Raw genomic sequence first — 19,293 nt, 5'->3', positions numbered from 1 at the left:
TGGAAAACTTTTGAAAATGTAAAAGTGGGGCCATGAACTCACCCTAGCAATGTGCTTTTCAGAAGCTTGGGATCGTCGCGTCGGGACTCGAGATCACTCGGGAGGGCGAGAGGCTCAAGGATTGAGACACACACACACACACACACAGAGAAAGAGAGAGAGAGACGAATAGAGAGATAGAGAGGTGTGAGGAAATGATCTGAACCTGACCTACTTTTTAGAGCAAGTCTTGGGGAGCACCGTACGATTTCTAAAGGTGCACGTCACGTGTGTACGCGGTGGCTCTACCACGACACAAACATGTGTCTCTATTTCATCAATCCACATCACTCGTATCTTCGTAGATTAGGCTTCAGAGTGTGCGCCCTGCGTGGGGCGTTTGACATGCACACATATGAGCCCCATTTTCGACGCTCTATTGTAACATCCAAAAAATACAGATAATTTTTTTTAAATCATTCAAATCATATGATACTAATATCAAGTCATTTAAAAGTGTATCATAGAACCATATTATCATAGTACAAATTCCCAAAATTTTAGAATGCGAAAATCACAGGGTGATGCGGTGTGATCTGGTCGGGCCCTTCCCCTTCGAATTGTAAATACCTGAAACATAAACTGAAAACCATAAGCACAAAGCTTAGTGAGTTCCCCCAAAATGCCTCATACCATACACATAAATAGACAAGGATATTTGGGTGCTTGCAATCCCTTTCGGTCTATTTCAACCGGATACATTCAAGTATATCGGGGTGCTTGCAATCCTCTTTGGTCTATTTCAGGGTTATACCATCAAGCATATCTGGATGCTTGTAATCCCCTTCAATCTATTTCAACCTAATACATGGTTTATTTCACCCCTACTACAACATAAACTAGAGGGCCGGTATCGGTGCCATCGACCCACAAATATAGTGAAGGAAGCTCACCTGATACTGAGAGACAACTAAATCTCGCACTCGAACTGTTGGAATTATACTCCGCCTAATGACACAATAATTAACCCTAATTGATAATTAAAGTCCATTAATCAACTCGAGAGTCCAAGTCCTGCAACTAAACCCCTTAAGGGTAAAAATACCAGTTTTCCCCTCCTATGGTCCAAAACCCCAAATCTTGACCAAAAGTCCAAAAGTCAATAAAAGTCTGCTGCCTTGCGCGTACGCTAGGCGTACTTTCTTCCTATGTGGTGCATACTCGGAAATCAGGTGGGATCAGGGTCTCACCTGGCTACGTTGGGCGTTGCCAGTAGTACGTGGGGCGTACCCCGTCTGACCCCCAAAACCATACCAAAATGGTCTCAATCATTAAGACATGCGTCCAAACACAAATCTGACTTTCCTAGGACGTCTTAATCCATAAAGTCTAAAACATTAAGCCTTTGCATGGCTGAAAAGGGCTTGAACTTTAAAACACTAACTTAATCCATACTCATCGCCACCAAACTCTTGAATGGATAGAAAAGGACCATCAAGCAACCATTTTTATGAATCTACAAGACCTAACATGCATGAAAGTGTAACGCCCCTATTCTCAGGTATTGATATTATAACTTTAAAATTCAAGTTTCAAGGTCTACTCGACGAGTGGATGCCGTGACTCGTCGAGTAGGAGCAGGATTGGGCCACGCATTTAAGTAACCAACTCGCCGAGTCGGAAGAGTGAATCGATGAGTTGGAGCTGGAGGGTGAAACCCTAATCCCCAGGGTTTTGCACCCTATTTAAAGGATCCTTTGCCCCTTATCCTCCCCTTACAGCCCCTGTGAGTCCAGAAACCCTAAATCTCCATTTTATCTTCATACTTGTTTGCTTAAGTATGAAGGTTGGATTTTGGTGAATAGGGGATTGAAGATCAAGAAGCTTTGAGCAAGGAACAGTTGGGGATCTGAAGTATACCTCGGTTTATCATCATTTGAAGGTATCAAGTCATCACCTTGAGCTTCTCCTAGCTAGATCCCTTTTATATTGAGTTTTGGGACCATTTTAGGCATTTGGTGTTGCATTTCGAGTGAGGAACCACGATATGAAGTTGCAACTTCAGATCTAGGCTCATCTTGGCTCTCATCATCATAAAGTCTTAGTCTTTAGCATGTTGGTGAAGCTCTTTTTCTTAGAACCACTTCTTTAGCTTGATTTAAGTCATTAGCACCTTGCATGCACGTAAAGTTTGCAACTTTACGTGATAAACATGCCTTAGGGGATTTGATCTGCAGTATGGTGCCTTAGCATGGCGTAAATAGCATCTGTATGGATGATGGACTGAAGGGACTCGGCGAGTGGCATAAACGACTCGGCGAGTTCGATGAAGATTTTCAAAGACTCGGTGATTCGTATGAATGACTCGGCGAGTACGATGAAGATTACCTTGGGCTCGGCGTGTCAAGCCAGTGACTCGCACGAGTGGGCAAGTTATGCAAGGAACTCGACGAGTAGCTGAGGGTACTCGACGAGTTGAGGTCGACATGGACTATTGGCCTTGACAGTTGACTTTGACTTTGACCAGGGTTGACCAGTTGACTTCTGAGGGAATTTGGTAAATGGGATTTTGATAGCAAAGGACATTGGTGAATATAGGTGTTGGAGTTGGAGCTACATTTGGAGGGGTTTGACACTACCTTTCGAGCTACTTATGAGGTGAGTTATCCTCACTATATCAACAGGGTCTAAGGCACCAAGGCCGACCTTTTATGGATTGTATTCAAATTATTACATGTTATGCTAATTGGTTTACATCCTGCTAGTTAGGATAGTGATACGCTATGATTTAGTGACCCGGTTGGGTCAGTGTCCTGATATATAGGATGATGCTATGCTAGTGACATGTTAGGACGATATCCTGGTTATAAGATTGATTGATATACTGAAAGGTCTTATATTTATGGTTTGGGCTAGGCAATCATATGTATAGGTCTTATTAGGTTATGATTATGTTTTGTTGATTAATTGCATTGTTTACGGTTAGGCTTGTGTGTACGACCGTAAACGAGTTTATGGCTATAAATCCGTTTACGGCCAACTATTCCCTATATATAGGGCTTGTCAGAGTCTGTCAGAGGTTGTTGATGAATCAGGAAGAGTCTCTTAGTGTTTACGGTCCAGTGTGTGTATCCAAGGTGTATTTGACGTTTTTATAATATAAACGTGTGCATGCCTAGTTAATATTTCTACTACTCCATTCTTATCCTGTTTGATTGCTATTTGTTTGATCACTGGTTTGGATCCTAAGATTTCAGGACCTTACAATTAGTATCAGATACATCTGATGTCAAAACAGATTTCAGTCGTGTTCACGGTTGAAGGATATTCATTTTCTTCATTGTTCGGGGCTTAATTCTGTCTTTTCATAGCGCAGCAGATCAAAACTACTGGAAAAACTTATGTTGTCATCACTTCTGGAAGTTTGCGGTTGAAATTGTTGAAGAGAGTATAACCGTAAAGTCCTTTCTCGACCGTAATCTATTGATCTTCAGAGACCGTAAACTACACATCTTCAAAAGTCGTAAACCTCGGATATTCAAGGACCAGAATCTCATGTACAGCCGTAAACAAGCTTCCAGCTGTAAACACCTCAAGCTGTAAACTGATTACGGCCGTAAACCTTGGCTGTAAACAATATCTTTGATTTAACCTTTGTTTTACCTCCTGGTTCTTTCAATTTAAAAAAAATTAGAAAATTAAAAAAATGGACTCTCAAAATTCTCATTATGAACTCGATTCAGTTATGGGCACTACCACTCGCATACCCCGTTTGTTATTGGCTGAGGAGTTTCCATAATAGAAGTATCATATGGAGAAATACATCTAGATGAAAGATTTCAAAATTTGGAGATGTATTTTGAAGGGTCCTATCAGAATCACCACAACACTTCCAGATAAAACAATCGTTGACAAGGCTATTGAAGAGTACACTGATAAAGAATTTGATAAGATTGAACAACAAGAAAGAGCACTTGCTACCCTTACTGTGGCTCTTTCTCCTGAAATTGCCCAAGGTTTTCGGGAATATAAATCTGCAAAAGCTCTATGGGAAGCATTGATTGAAGTGTACGAAGGAAATGAGGACATGAAACAAAGCCGTCAAGACTTGCTGAGATAGAATTTCAATATGTTTAATAATGTTGTTGGAGAAACCTTGGAAGCTCAACTTCAACGCTTTATCACACTCACCACTGAGATGAGTTCAGTTGGTGTCTCAGTGCCAACATTAGAAGTCAACAAGAAGTTGCTTAACTCTCTCCCAAAGACATGGGATATGAATGTTGCTATCATCAAGAAAACAAAAGATCTTAATCGACTTACTTTGGCTGAAATCATGGCCATCATTAAAGCTTGTGATCTGGATGACAAACAATGAGAGATCAATCACATTAACTTATATTCTTCTACTAATCTAGGAATTCAATCAAACAATGCCTTCTCATCTTTCACTAATACTCAAGTCCAACATTTGCTGCTCCTCAAACATCATTTGTTGCTCCTGAATCATCATTTGCTACTCCCCAACCTTATCCACAAGTTGCTTCTTCTTCAAAAACACATGCTCTAGTCCCTACTCCTATCCTTTCTTCCAAAGAGAATGAAGAAAATTTGGCTCTTGCAACCGGTCTTGTTAATTGTTATAATGCTTTTGTGGCGGGTGAACTACCTCCTCAATTGTCATTTTCTGATTTGGATCAAATTCATCCTGAGGATGTAGTGGAAATAGATATAACTTGGCAAATCGCTATGGTAGTGTTTCGTGCAAAACAGTTCTCCAAGAAGATTAGGAAAAATAATTAGGGAATGAATGTAGAGAAGAAGGTAGGATTCAACAAAGGCAAACTCCGGTGCTTTAACTACCATGAACCTGGTCATTTTGCCAGAGATTGCCCAAAGCCTGGCAGAGGAGAAAATAACAAAAGAACAATGGTGCCAGTTAGTAACAACATGGGAGCTATAACCAACAACCAGACTGAAAATCTTGTTGTGGTAGCACAGTCATTTGATTGGGATGACCAAATTCAAGTTGTGAACATCTCAGGACCGAAAAATGCGCATCTTGCTCAAATCAACGACGTTGCAAAAGGAGAAGCTGAGATAGATCCAGAGGAGGAGATGATGAATCTACAGTTTGCATTCATGGTTCAATCTACACCAGAGCCTGAAAAATCTAAGGTCAGTGAAATCACTTGCTCTCCATCTTGTATTAAAACTATCAATTTTCTAAGAGAACAGGTAGATTTAATGCGTAGTGAGATTGAGGAACTTATGTATGAGGGATACCAACTGAGAAAAGGCAAAAAAAAACATTAAAAGATCAATTGGAGGCCAAATCAAATGACTATAAGAAATTACAAGCAGACTATAGTGACAAGTGTGTTCATTATAGATATCTTAAAAAGGATTTTGATGCTCTAACTACGGAGCTTGACACATTGAAGACTCGTTTTGCAAATGTTGAGCTTAATTTCAAAAAATTCGATGTGTCAAGTGAAAGAGTTGCAACAATAATTAAACACCAGATGAAATGGAAGGACTAGAAACAAGTAGGAATAGGTTATGAGAGTGTTCCTCCCCCATTCAATCATAATTATACTGCTTCTCCATTAACTCAAGCTAAGATTGATCGTGAACCATTTATGGTTTATGGTAAATCAATTGCTAAACATGCAACCGAATGTAGTGCTAGGAATTTAGATTCTAATGTTTCTACTTCCGATGTAGATCCTTCAATAAGCCAAGAAAAGTAGGATAATGGAAGAATTGAGTCTGATAATAAGTTTGTGTCAAAATTTGGTGTCCCTATTTCAAAAGATGATGATTCTGTTTTTGATGTTAAGATTGATGTTTTAATTTGTGAAGATGTGGTGTCAAACATTAATACTTCTGATAATTATGGTGTTGTTTTTGTGAAATCTACTAAACCTGAATTTGTCACTAGCACATCCATATCTTCTACACCTGTCACACAATCTGAATCATGCACTTGCACGTGTGGGTATAGTAGAAATATCAATAAGAGCATGAAAACTGTTAACGGTAGTACCAGGTCTTATGATAATAAGCAAATCTGTTTCAACTATGGTACTGATGGGTTTTGGACATAAGAACTTTACCTATATGTACATACAACCCTATAGCTTGGATCTAGGTTTCACTAATTGAACATGCAACATATCCAAGACTTTCATGGCTAGATCTAATGTAAACAAACAATTAAAACATATGAAAACAAATCTAGAATGATACCTTGAGTTACTTGCTTGAAAACCTTCTTCTTCTTGGAGCTTAGAGTCACAAATGTCACTCCTCTAATGGCTTACAAACACCAACTAGCAAGAAGATGATTTGAGAGAGACGAGGAAGAGGGAAATCGACTCTAGGGTTTCTCCAATCACAAGGGTGGTCGATTTCCTCAACCCTATGGGTCTATTTATACTGTGAGCTCCTAGGGTTTCACCCTTAAACCCTAATTGGATAACTTAGCCTCAAAACAATCCAAATCCCTTCCTAGATAAGGCCTTGGATGATTTCTAGGTGATCCATATCCCTAAAATCGTCCAACCCTATATCCATAAGGATTATCAACTCAAAATACAACTTTCATACATTTGACAGTTTATACCCCTTTATTCAATTAATCTGTTTAAGTCACCAAATTAATTCCTTATTAATTTATGACTTATATTAATCAAATAATATAATTATTCTTTTAACATATTATTCTTATAATATATTAATAATAATATCTCTTCTCTCTAAATCCCCCTATCAAGTTGCTATGGTGAAGGCAACCCAAAAGGACCATTCACAACCGGGTCAAGTACTTACCAAATATAGTTACAGCCTTAGACACTAATCCAACAGTCTCCCACTTGGATAAGTCTAGTAACTATAAACGCAAACACAATCCGATTAGCAATCGTAGCTCTCAAAGACGCTATCAACTCTGATCATATCAGTAACCTGTCCTTTAGATAAGGGATCGTACAGCCCTCTGTTTTGATATCGTGCAGACGATTTCATGAGACATTGTCATACTCATTGTCCAGCAACTATTTTCTCGATCTCAGATTTATTTGACATAGAACTCAATTGAACACATCAATTCAGTCCTGACCGGGCTCGACACATAAGTCAAATCAAATCATCGAGCGGCTGTGATATCGCTTTTACCCTCTTAGAATAAAAGTAATAGATAAACTTTGACTTATATGCATTTAATTATCGACTAACCAACTATACACAACAATGCGTTTTATGTCATCAATTTACTGATGCGGTTTCGCATTATCAATGTACAATCAATTAATAAATAATAAACCATATATCTAGGTTTTAAGACCATATGATATTATTGTCTTGCGATCACTCCAAAGTGATTCCAGCAAGCGCGGGTTTATTCCAATGCCCAAAACTTGTTCATAAGCACTCATGAATGTTGCAGCAAACCTTTGCTATGTCTAATACCATTTACACAATCTACACACCAATTCATGACAATCTTTATTCATACCTACTTCCAACATATGAATGATTGTGGACAGTTTGAATAATTCGATTATTCTTAATAAACACAATTATTCTGGAAATCAAAACATGGAAAGTGAAACAATATCTAAACAATTAACATAAGACAGTAACAATACTTATAAATAATACTCCTTTATTTAATCATCAAATGTCAATTACATTTATCTATTACACGTTTCTAATACTATCTAATCTAAACTAATATCATCCTTCAGCCCAATAATCCTAGCATGCTGCAAGTGCTTAACCCTGCCCAATCCCTTCGTAAGCGGATCTACTGGGTTATCTTCTGATGATATCCTCTTAACCACGAGGTGTCCTTCTTCTACTCGATGCCTAATAAAATGATATTTTCTGTCGATATGTCGGGATCTACCATGATCCCTCGGTTCCTTGGTCAAGGCAACCGCTCCTTCATTATCACAGAAAATTTCCATGGGCTCCTTTATGGCAGGCACAACTCCAAGGTCGCCAATGAAGTTCTTCAACCATATTGCCTCTTTTGACGCTTCGCTCGCTGCAATGTACTCTGATTCGCACGTTGAATCAGCTACAGTTTCCTGTTTGGAACTTTTCCACGTTACTACTCCTCCATTAAGGGTAAAGACCAATCCCGACTGCGAACGGTAGTTGTCCCTGTCGGTCTGGAAACTGGCATCACTATACCCTCGCACCTTCAAGTCATCACTCCCTCTGAGGACTAAAAACCATTCCTTGGTCCTCCGAAGGTACTTAAGGATGTTCTTGACCGCAATCCAATGCGCTTTACCAGGATTCCCTTGATATCTACTGACCATGCTCAAAGCGAAGGCCACATCAGGTCGAGTACAAGTCATAGCATACATGATCGAGCCAACTACGGATGCGTAAGGTACTCGGCTCATCTCAACTATCTCGGCTTCGGTACTCGTACTTTGAGTCTTACTCTGTATCGGTAGTTCTCCCTTCTTCGAGTTTTCCATACTAAAACGTTTTAGTACCTTATCTAAGTAACTATTCTGACTAAGTACTATTAGTCTCTTACTTCTTTCTCTCACTATCCTTATTCCCAAAATATAGGAAGCCTCTCCGAGGTCCTTCATAGAGAAGCACTTCCCGAGCCAGGACTTTACCTCCTGCAGAGTCGGGACATCGTTTCCTATGAGCAGTATGTCATCGACATACAAAACGAGAAAGCTAACTATGCTCCCACTGGCTTTGACATATACATATGATTCATCTTCGCTTCGTACAAATCCAAACTCTTTGACTTTCTCATTAAAGCAAAGATTCCATCTACGAGACGCTTGCTTAAGTTCATAAATGGACTTCTCAAGCTTGCACACTCTATTTGGATGCTTCGGATCGACAAAACCTTCTAGCTGAGCCATGTAAACATCCTCAGGAAACTTCCCATTAAGGAAAGCGGTCTTGACATCCATTTGCCATATCTCATAATCATGAAATGCGGCGATAACTAGCATCACTCTAATAGACTTTATCTTTGCAACTGGTGAGAAGGTCTCATCATAGTCAACTCTGGGAGTTTGAGTAAAGCCCTTCGCAACCAATCGTGCCTTGTACGTGTGCACATTCCCATCCATGTCGGTCTTCTTCTTGAAGATCCATTTGCACCCAACCGTCTTACGTCTGGGCACATTGTCAACCAAATTCCAAACTTAGTTGTCATACATGGACTGAATCTCGCTGTCCATTGCCTCTTTCCATTTTGCAGACCCCAGGCTTGCCATGGCTTCCTTATAGCAATTAGGTTCATCTAGATTTATTAGTGTACTATCACTAATATACGTGTCCCCTTCGGTAGTAATATCAACAACATACAACTGGGGTTGAACTCTAATCTTTCGGAACGTCTAAGAGGTAATGACTCGTCAATTGGTTCAACCGGAGTTTTCTCCTCGGGTTGAGCGCCAGCGGTAGAGGTTCATTCATCGCTCGACTCCTGAATCTCTTCAAGATCGATTTGCCTCCCACTGTCTCCTTGGTTTATAAGTTCTCACTCTCGGAAAACCCCTCTCCTCGCAACGAAGACCACATTGTCACTCAGTTTATAGAAAAGATATCCAAAGGATTTCTGTGGGTAGCCGATGAAAATGCATCGCTCACTACGAGGTTCGAGCTTGTCATGAGTTTCCCGTCTTATGAAAACTTCACAACCCCAAACCATGATATGTGCCAACGAGGGAGCTTTCCATGTCCACATCTCGTGAGGTGTTTTGGCAACCTTCTTTCTAGGGACTCGGTTAAGGATATGGGCGGTAGTCTTTAAGGCATACCCCCAAAATGAGATCGGTAGTGAAGCACAACTTATCATAGAATGAACCATGTCCAACAGGGTTCGATTGCACCTTTCTGCCACACCATTTAACTGCGGTGTCCCAGGTGGCGTCAATTGTGAAACTATTCCACATTCCTTGAGATAGTAGTGGAATTCAAGACTTAGGTACTCTCCTCCTCGATCGGATCGAAGCATCTTGATTTTCCTGCCCAATAGATTCTCCACTTCATTCTTGAACTCTTTGAATTTTTCAAACATTTCATACTTGTGCTTGATTAAGTGAATATACCCATATCTACTATAATCATCGTTAAAAGTCACGTAGAAGTGGTTTCCATCCTTTGTGGTGGATCTAAAGGGTCCACATACATCGGTATGTATGAGATCCAATAAACCCTCACCCCTCTCACAAGTGCTACTGAAAGGTAACTTGGTCATCTTTCCAAGTAAACAAGATTTGCACGTGTCATCTTCCCTAAGGTCGAATGACTCCAACAATCCATCCTTTTAGAGTTGGGCTATGTGCTTCTTGTTGACATGTCCAAGACGACAATGACACAAAGACGCTTTATCCATACTATTGGAAGAATCTATACACAACACATCATTTCCTAGGTTATTTACAACCATAACAGCTTCATAAATTCCATTACAAGGCATAGCTTCAAAGTATAAAACACCATTTAGATAAGCATAAATAGAACCATTCATATTATTAAACGAATATCTAAATCCTTATCTAAACAAACCATGAAATGTAATGATGTTTCTTGCCATATCTGGCGAGTAGCAACAATTATTTAAATCTAGACCTAATCCTTTAATTAGCACTAAAGAATACACTCCAATCTTGGTGACAGGCGACGATCTTCTGTTTCCCATGATTAGATTTATTCTTCCTTGCTCCACATCTCTATCTCTTCTTAGTCCCTGCAAGTCAGAACAAATGTGGTAACCACATCCTATGTCAAGAACCCAAGATATCGTGTGAGATGAATTACTAGATCTAATTATGTATATACCTGCAAAAGATGGCTTGATCTTTCCATCCTTGATGGCTTGCAGATATTCCTGGCAGCTTCTCTTCCAATGCCCTATCTTGTGGCAATGATGGCACTCTGCCTCCTCCGGGTTAGGTTTTGACTTAGCAGGATCAACTTTGGTCCCACTAGAAGAGGAACCATCTTGGGACTTTCCTTTGCGGTGGCTCTTTGAAGGAGCCTTCCTCTTCTTGCCCCTTCCCTTCCCTATAGCGAAAACAGGAGCAGCGGTTGGTGCGGGAGTTGGTGCAACAAACTTGTCCTTTAGGTTGTTCTCAGCAGTCCTTAGGATTCCTTGGAGTTTGCTTAGGGTGACCTCTTCCTTGTTCATGTGGTAGGTCATCCTAAATTGGTTGTATCATGAAGGCAAGTAATGAAGAACAATGTCGATGGCCAAATCCTCCCCAAAGTTAACATTTAACTTGCGAAGACGATGAACATATCGTTGCATCTTTTGCAAGTGCACAGTCAGCGATTCTCCATTTCCCATCCTAGTGGTGATCATATTAGTGATGATCTCGTAGCGCTCTTTCCTCGATCTTTGGTAGTACCTCTCCATCAAGTCTTGATGCATTTCATACGGATACATGTCCTCATAGGACTTTTGGAATTCTTGGTTCATAGTGGCTATCATGATGCAATGAACTTTCGTTGCATCACGTTCGTGTGTCTCAAAGACAGCCATCTCTTCGGGAGTAGCGATTTCCGGGTTGACCTTCTCGAGATTTTCGTCGAGGACATACTCTTTGTCCTCGTAGCGTGCAATGGTGCAGATGTATCTTATCCATTCGCTAAAGTTGGTACCATCGAAGGTCACCTTTTGGCAAAGACTCATTAAAGTGAATGAGTTGGAGGCAACATTTTTTGCGTTCGACATCTACAAATAGAAAGGACAAAGTTGATTAGAATTTGGATCCCTAATGAAACACCCAAAATGAAAAATTAGGGCTAGGACCCAACAACATTATTTACATATTAGAAAAGGGATGCCGTAATCCAATCATGCAAATAATTTGGAGGTAAGTGAATGACGATTCACTAATTCTTCACCACGAAAACATAACCTTAAGTTTTATTGAGAATTCCTAGATTTTAGAGATTTATTGAACTTTTCAATGGCATGTTTAAATCTCGATATGCCCCTCTAGTTTGTGACTGGGATACCGAGGATCACAAAGCGGGTGTGAATTACCATGCAAATCTACATGGTGCCTTCATTGTTACAATCATCTATTCGATGTGCCGGTAAACCACACATGCTCCATCGAACTATGATAAACAATGAATCACCCTTTTCCACCTTTGCTTAGAACCAATTAGTGTGCCGGTAAACCACACACGCTCCACTAACTTCTTTGCAAGGGTGCAAATTGCAATTTCATGGGATTGCATCAATTCACTTTTCCTAAAGTAACTAAGATTGGGAATTTTATAAAATAGTTTATTTACTTTATAGATTCATTATACTTATTAATGAGGAGAGAGAGTTGCCCTATCCCACCCGTTCGGCTAATAATCCTCCACCGGTCAAGCAAGCGGTGGGTGTGAGTGTACACCCATTAAGCGCCATTTTATAGGCAACAAACTTATACCCACCTTATAGACCGGCTTTGTGAATGAGCCCTGCTAACGATAAGACTAGTATTTTAATTTTACTTATATATTTATTAAGCTTTTAATAATATAATAGTATAGGGTTGAATTTTAAACTTGTAAAACGCTAGGGGTTGAAATTCTTTTAAATTAAACTATTAATCACAAAATTCAAATTTCAAAACTTCGGGATAGAAATTGAACTTTTCAAACAATAGGGATCAAATAACAAATAATTCAAATTAAACAATTAATTTAATAATTATCTATATTTGCCCTAATTAAATTTTAGACATTAGATAATTACCAAATAATCTTAAATAGTCCAATATTTATCATATAAATAATCAATATTTAAAAGATTTGAAATTATCTATGCTTAAGTCAAGGATAATCATTAAATTAAGTTAAAATTCGGATTTTTACATACTAAAACGATTTAGGTATCAATCCAAGACAAAACAACAACAAAATCCTGAATTATCCTCTGTCTGACGCTTGGACTCGCCGAGTAGGGCCAATTCGCTGAATCCAAACACTGACTCGCCGAGTTGGGTCGACAGAGGGCAAGAAAAATGATTTTCAGCAAGCAAAACAGTTAAGTATCACATTCAATTGAAACCAATCATGGCTCTGATACTACTGATGGGTTTTGGACATAAGAACTTTACTTATGTGCACATACAACCCTATAGCTTGGATCTAGGTTTCACTAATTGAACATGAAACATATCCAAGACTTTCATGGCTAGATCTAATGTAAACAAACAATTAAAACATATGAAAACAGATTTGGAATGATACCTTGAGTTACTTGCTTGAAAACCTTCTTCTTCTTGGAGCCTAGAGTCACAAATATCACTCCTCTAATTGCTTACAAACACCAACTAGCAAGAAGATGATTTGAAAGAGATGAGGAAGAGGGAAATCAGCTCTAGGGTTTCTCCAATCACAAGGGTGGTCGATTTCCTCAACCCTATGGGTCTATTTATACTGTGAGCTCCTAGGGTTTCACCCTTAAACCCTAATTGGATAACTTAGCCTCAAAGCAATACAAATCCCTTCCTAGATAAGGCCTTGGACGATTTCTAGGTGATCCATATCCCTAAAATTGTCCAACCCTATATCCATAAGGATTATCAGCTCAAAATACAACTTTCATACATTTGACAGTTTATACCCCTTTATTCAATTAATCTCTTTAAGTTACCAAATTAATTCCTTATTAATTTATGACTTATATTAATCAAATAATATAATTATTCTTTTAACATATTATTCTTATAATATATTAATAATAATATCTCTTCTCTCTAAATCACCCTATCAAGTTGCTATGGTGAGGGCAACCCAAAAGGACCATGCACAACCGGGTCAAGTACTTACCAAATATAGTTACAGCCTTAGACACTAATCCAACAGGTACTGCCGGTCATATTGCTCAAAATTGTTCCAAACATGCGTTTGCGAATTTTTCAACACCAAGGAAAGAAAATGAATCTCGAGGAAGGTCTTTAACGAGAAAGTCCTCGAGATCTCATCTTCGTGATAATGATCGGAAAACTCATAATAATAAGAAAAGAGCTAATCCTAAACCCAACAAACAGGTTTTCTCTAAACCAGCCACATGTAAATTGCCGAAATCGACTGTGGCTGAGCGAAGGTCAATTTTGACAAAGGATGCGTCTGGATCTTCGACTAATCATAGCCTAAAATCTAGAAGCTTAAAGAAGAAGAAAAATATTTCTACTTCACTTGTGAATACTTTAATACCTAACTACCAGTGGGTGCCCAAATCAACAATTGTCCGATCATCGTCATCCTCTGAAAAAAGTATCTGATATTAATGATAAATTTGTCAAAGTCAAGGGTAGACCCAGGACTGTAAGGACCTGGGTTCCTACAACTAAATAATCTCGCTCATTGTGCAGGAACAACTGTGGAGGAATGTCGCCAAACCTTGGTATGTCGACATCGGTTGTTCCAGGCACATGACAGGAGATATCTCCCAACTGCACAACATTCAGAATTTTAATGGGGGATTTGTTTCCTTTGCGGGAGGAGATGGTGGCAAAATAACTCAGAAATGAAAAGTTTCAAATGCAGTGCTAAGTTTCGAGAATTTCAACTACTCGCCCGAGTTAAAGCATAGTTTGTTAAGCATTTTGCAGATATGTGACAAGGGATACTCAACACATTTCACTGATAAAGAATGTCTAGTTCTAAAGCCAGGCTTTTTCATCCCAGATGAATGGATTCTAGTTAAATCAAAACGGGACGACAATGCATATATTATTGACATAAACAACAATCTTCCAGAACAAATCACATGCCTTTTCTCAAAAGTTTCCCAGCACAATGCGATATTGTGGTATCTAAGACTCGGACATGCTAATGCAAAGAAATTGAATCAACTAGCTAAAAATGAAATAATGCGCGAGCTTCCTGTCAAAGATTTAATCACCTTTGAAAAGTGTGTGGCATGCGCCCAAGGAAAACATCACAGAAAGCCACACCTATCTAAACAGGTCAATTTAATCAGCCAGGTGCTCCAATTGCTACACATGGACTTATTTGGTTCGGTCAACGTCCTCAGTATCAACATAAATTCATATTGTCTGGTTGTGATCGATGACTTCTCGTGGTTTACGTGAGTTTTCTTTTTGTCCAAAAAGGCTAGGGTTGCTGACTTGATTAAGAAGTTTATTGTGATGATAGAGAACTAGAAAAACCAACAGGTGAAGGCGCTCAAAACTAACAACGGGGCAGAGTTCAAGAATACTATTCTCGATCACTTTTGTGCAGAAAAGGGGATAGTACGTTAATACAGTGCTGCTCGCACTCCACAACAAAATGGTGTTGCTGAGTGGCGAAACCGAACTCTTCAAGATGCTACGAGGATGATGTTATGTGACTCCAAACTTCCAGTTTTCTTTTGGTCCGAGGCGATCAACACATCATGTTATGTTCAAAAGCATGTTCTAATCAACAAAGATCATATGAAAACTCCCTATGAAATTATCTATGGTCACAAACCATCTGTTAGCGACTTTCGTATTTTTGGCTGTCCCTGCACTCTCCTTCATCTGGAATCCAACCCCAAATTCAATGCCAAAGCCGATAATTGTTACTTTGTGGGGTATGCTACTCAGATAGCGTACAAGGTCTACAATAAGGAAACAAAGCAGATCATAGAATCTTTCGACGTGTGCTGGTTGGAGTAAAACGAGACGCAAGCTAGAGTTGGTCCAGATTGGTTATTTGACTACACATCGCTTTTCAAATCACTCAATACGTTTTCAAATGATTCATCTGGCTCCAGTTCTGGTGTGAAGACTGTGATTGAAGGAGAAGATGAAGAAGTTGTCTACAGACCGCCGGTGGTGTCCTCTAAGACTCCTTTAGTGGATACAACTATGCCAAGTAATTTGTCTGATTCTCAAAATCAAGAAAACAATCCATATGCTGATGCCACTCCTCTTATTCCTGATGAAAGAGAGTTCATGTGCAGAGATACTTCCGTTGCTACTCAAACATTTATGAAACTTCCCTTTCCTGATCCTGGGAATCATGGCAAGCCCCTCTCCTGATTCTAGACCATCTAAGGTGGATCATTCAGTAGATGATGGATTGGTAAATACTCACAATCTTCCTATAACTCTTAATGACATCAGCCAGGAGCTACCTTCCAGAAGTCAATGCGATCACCCGATCAAAAACATCATTAGTCAGCCGAGGGATGGTGTTTGAACGCGGAGTAAGAGTGGGGATGTAAATACATGTCTCTATTCTTGCTTCATATCTCAAATAGAGCCAAATAATGTTGAAATGGCTTTGAATGAGCCCAGCTGGGTGGATGCTACGCATAAGGAATTGAATCAATTTGAGAACTTGGGGTTTGGAAGTTGGTTGAATTACCTAAGGGCAAGAAGTCACTCGACACGCGCTGGGTTTATAGAAATAAGCAAGATGATTTAGGGGTCATTGTGCGAAATAAGTCCGGATTGGTTGTATGTGGATTTCGTTAAATTGAGGGTCTTGACTACACTGAAGTTTTTGCTCTGGTAGCCCGCTTGGAGGCCATTTGCATCTTCCTTGCGTATGCATCTTACATGAATTTCACGGTTTATCAGATGAATGTCAAAACTGCCTTCTTGTACGACACTGTGAAGGAAGAAATCTATGTTGATCAACCTCCTAGGTTTGTCAATTCAAAGTTTCCAAATCACGTCTACAAGTTGGACAAGGCTTTTTATGGGTTACACCAAGCTCCAAGGGCTTGGTATGCTACTCTGACGAAGCACTTGCTTGATCATGGCTATTCACGAGGGACAATCAATCAAACCTTATTCATTAAGCATGTTGGAACCGATCAGATTCTCGTTCAAATCTACGTAGATGATATCATTTTCGGGTCAACGAGTTTAAATATGTGCAAAGAGTTAAAAAACGTTATGAAGAAAAGGTTCGAGATGAGCTCTTTGGGGGAGATGACCATGTTTTTAGGGCTTCAGGTCAAATAAGGATCAACCGGCATCTTGCTACATCAAGCCAAGTATGTTGATGATATGCTAGAAAAGTTCGGGTTTCGAGACGCAAAACTTGCACTGACGCCAATGGCTGAGAGACCTCTGTTAACTCCAGATACTGAAGGCGAATCCGTAGATCTGACTGATTATCGATTGATGATCGGATTGCTGATGTATCTAACTGCAAGTAGGCCAGACATCATGTTTGCGGTTTGTCAATGTGCACTATATCAGGCTAATCCTAAACTTTCACATCTTATTGCTGTCAAAAGAATCTTTCGGTATCTCAAAGGAAGCCCAAAATTGGGTCTTTGGTATCTGAAAAATTCTGAATTTGATTTATATGCTTTTGCTAGCAGTAATTATGGAGGCTGTGAGCTTGACAGGAAATCAACGTCTGGAGGATGTCAATTTCTTGGTGATCGGTTGGTGTCATGGCAGTACAAGAAATAGCATACAATCTCCACCTCAACAGCAGAGGCGGAATACGTAGCCGCTTCTGCTTGTTGTTCTCAAGTTATCTGGATACAACATCAACTCATGGATTATGGTTTGAATTTTCTAGAAACCCCTATTTTTTGCGATAATGAGGCTACAATTCAAATTGCTAAAAATCCTGTCCAACACTCGAAAACCAAGCACATCGATATCAAAGTGCATTTTATTAGAGATTGTTATGAGCGTTTGCTCATTCGGTTGGAACAAGTTCCCACTTATAATAATGTGGCGGACTTGTTCACAAAACTGTTTAACAAAGCTCGATTCGATGTGCTTGTTGGGTTTCTGAAAATGATACGCTTTGAGGACTAACTTTTTTTTTTTTTTTTTTTTAATTTTAGGTTTGTTTAAATTTGCGCATTTAGTTTTCATTCTCTCCCATGCACAAATTTAGGGGAGAAATAAACAAAAACCAAACAAAAAAGTTAGAAAATAAAAACCCAAAAATAGTGTTCTTTCAGTAGTTTTCTTTGTAAGTGTTGTGATGGGAAGTGATATGTTCTGGTGATAATAAGTAATTTGAATTTGTGTAATGTACCCAGATTGAATTGTCTAGGCTCTGTGTTCGATGTGCTGGTAGACACAAAAGATTTAAATGGACCTGACTAGGTTTAGATGAACTTAAGGAATCTAGAGACTTAATGAATCTTAACTTAGTTACGTTTAGCCTGATAATACGACGATTGGGTAGATTGAGCAGGGAGATATACATGAGAATCTATCGGTCACATTAAACAATATGTATCTAGAACCGTGGTTTAACTTTTCCTTGATGTACGGACTCTGTCCTTAATTCCGATATTGACGGGGGGACCGGGGAATTTCGATAATTTAGGTCTGTAGAAGGTTATTTTCTTGCTTTCTTTGTGGTTAGTCATATGTTGCCTCCTCTGCGTGATTGGAATACATCTGACCTGGACTGCAACATATGCAAGTCTATCTCTCTGCATCTCCTATCCATGCAATTCTTCCTATCTGTTAGCCATATGTTATCTCCTTTGCGTGACTAATAATCTGACGTGGTACACAACATATGCACCATTCTACTTCTCAATCCCTCTAAATCTAGTCAGTCATATGTTTCACCCTTTGCGTGATTGGAAGATCTGACCTGGGTGTACAACATATGCATTCTAAATCTGTCTTCTCCCATAATAATTGTCTTCTCATCTAAATTAAGGAGTATCTTGGAAGTTCTTGATTATTGGGGTATATCAGGAAGCGGGAAACATGTTCTAGTACATCTAAAATCAAACAATTAAAAGGTTGTTTATAGATCTTGCTGCTTGATTTAGGTGGACAATAATATCCTTGGTCGTCATCAGATGAATGGTCTCTTAGGAATATTATCTATGAACATAGGGTCCCAAGTCTTGTCACTGGTAGTATGTCCTAAATCTTTCACAGTCTTTTGTGTTTAAGTGGACCACAATACCGGCGATCGATCAGTTCTAGACATGAAGGTGGAGATACTGATAAATAGATTCAGGCTGTCCAATAACTTTAATCCCATAATCATAAAAATATTATTAACAAAATCAAAAATCAAAATTAAAATTACTGTTAATTCTTTTATTCCTCTTTAATTTAATTTTTATTTTTGATTTTAATTTTATTTTATTTTTGATTTTTGATTTTTGATTTTTATTTTTGATTTTTATTAAGTTAAAAATTTAAAATTGATTAATCAATTAATTTTATTTTAATTTTACAAATTTATTTTATTTTATTTTCATTTTTAAGTCCTTAAGATGTTTTATTTTTAATTTTTTTGGAAACTGGGTTTTATTTTAAGGCATTTTGGGTTGGAACCCTTAATTTTTGGGCCGGGTACTTGGAT

The sequence above is a fragment of the Lactuca saligna genome, chromosome 2 (genome assembly GCF_052625555.1).
Source record: "Lactuca saligna cultivar CGN05327 chromosome 2, ASM5262555v1, whole genome shotgun sequence".
NCBI classification, from domain to species: Eukaryota; Viridiplantae; Streptophyta; class Magnoliopsida; order Asterales; family Asteraceae; genus Lactuca; species Lactuca saligna.
This window is presented reverse-complemented; position numbering follows the sequence as displayed.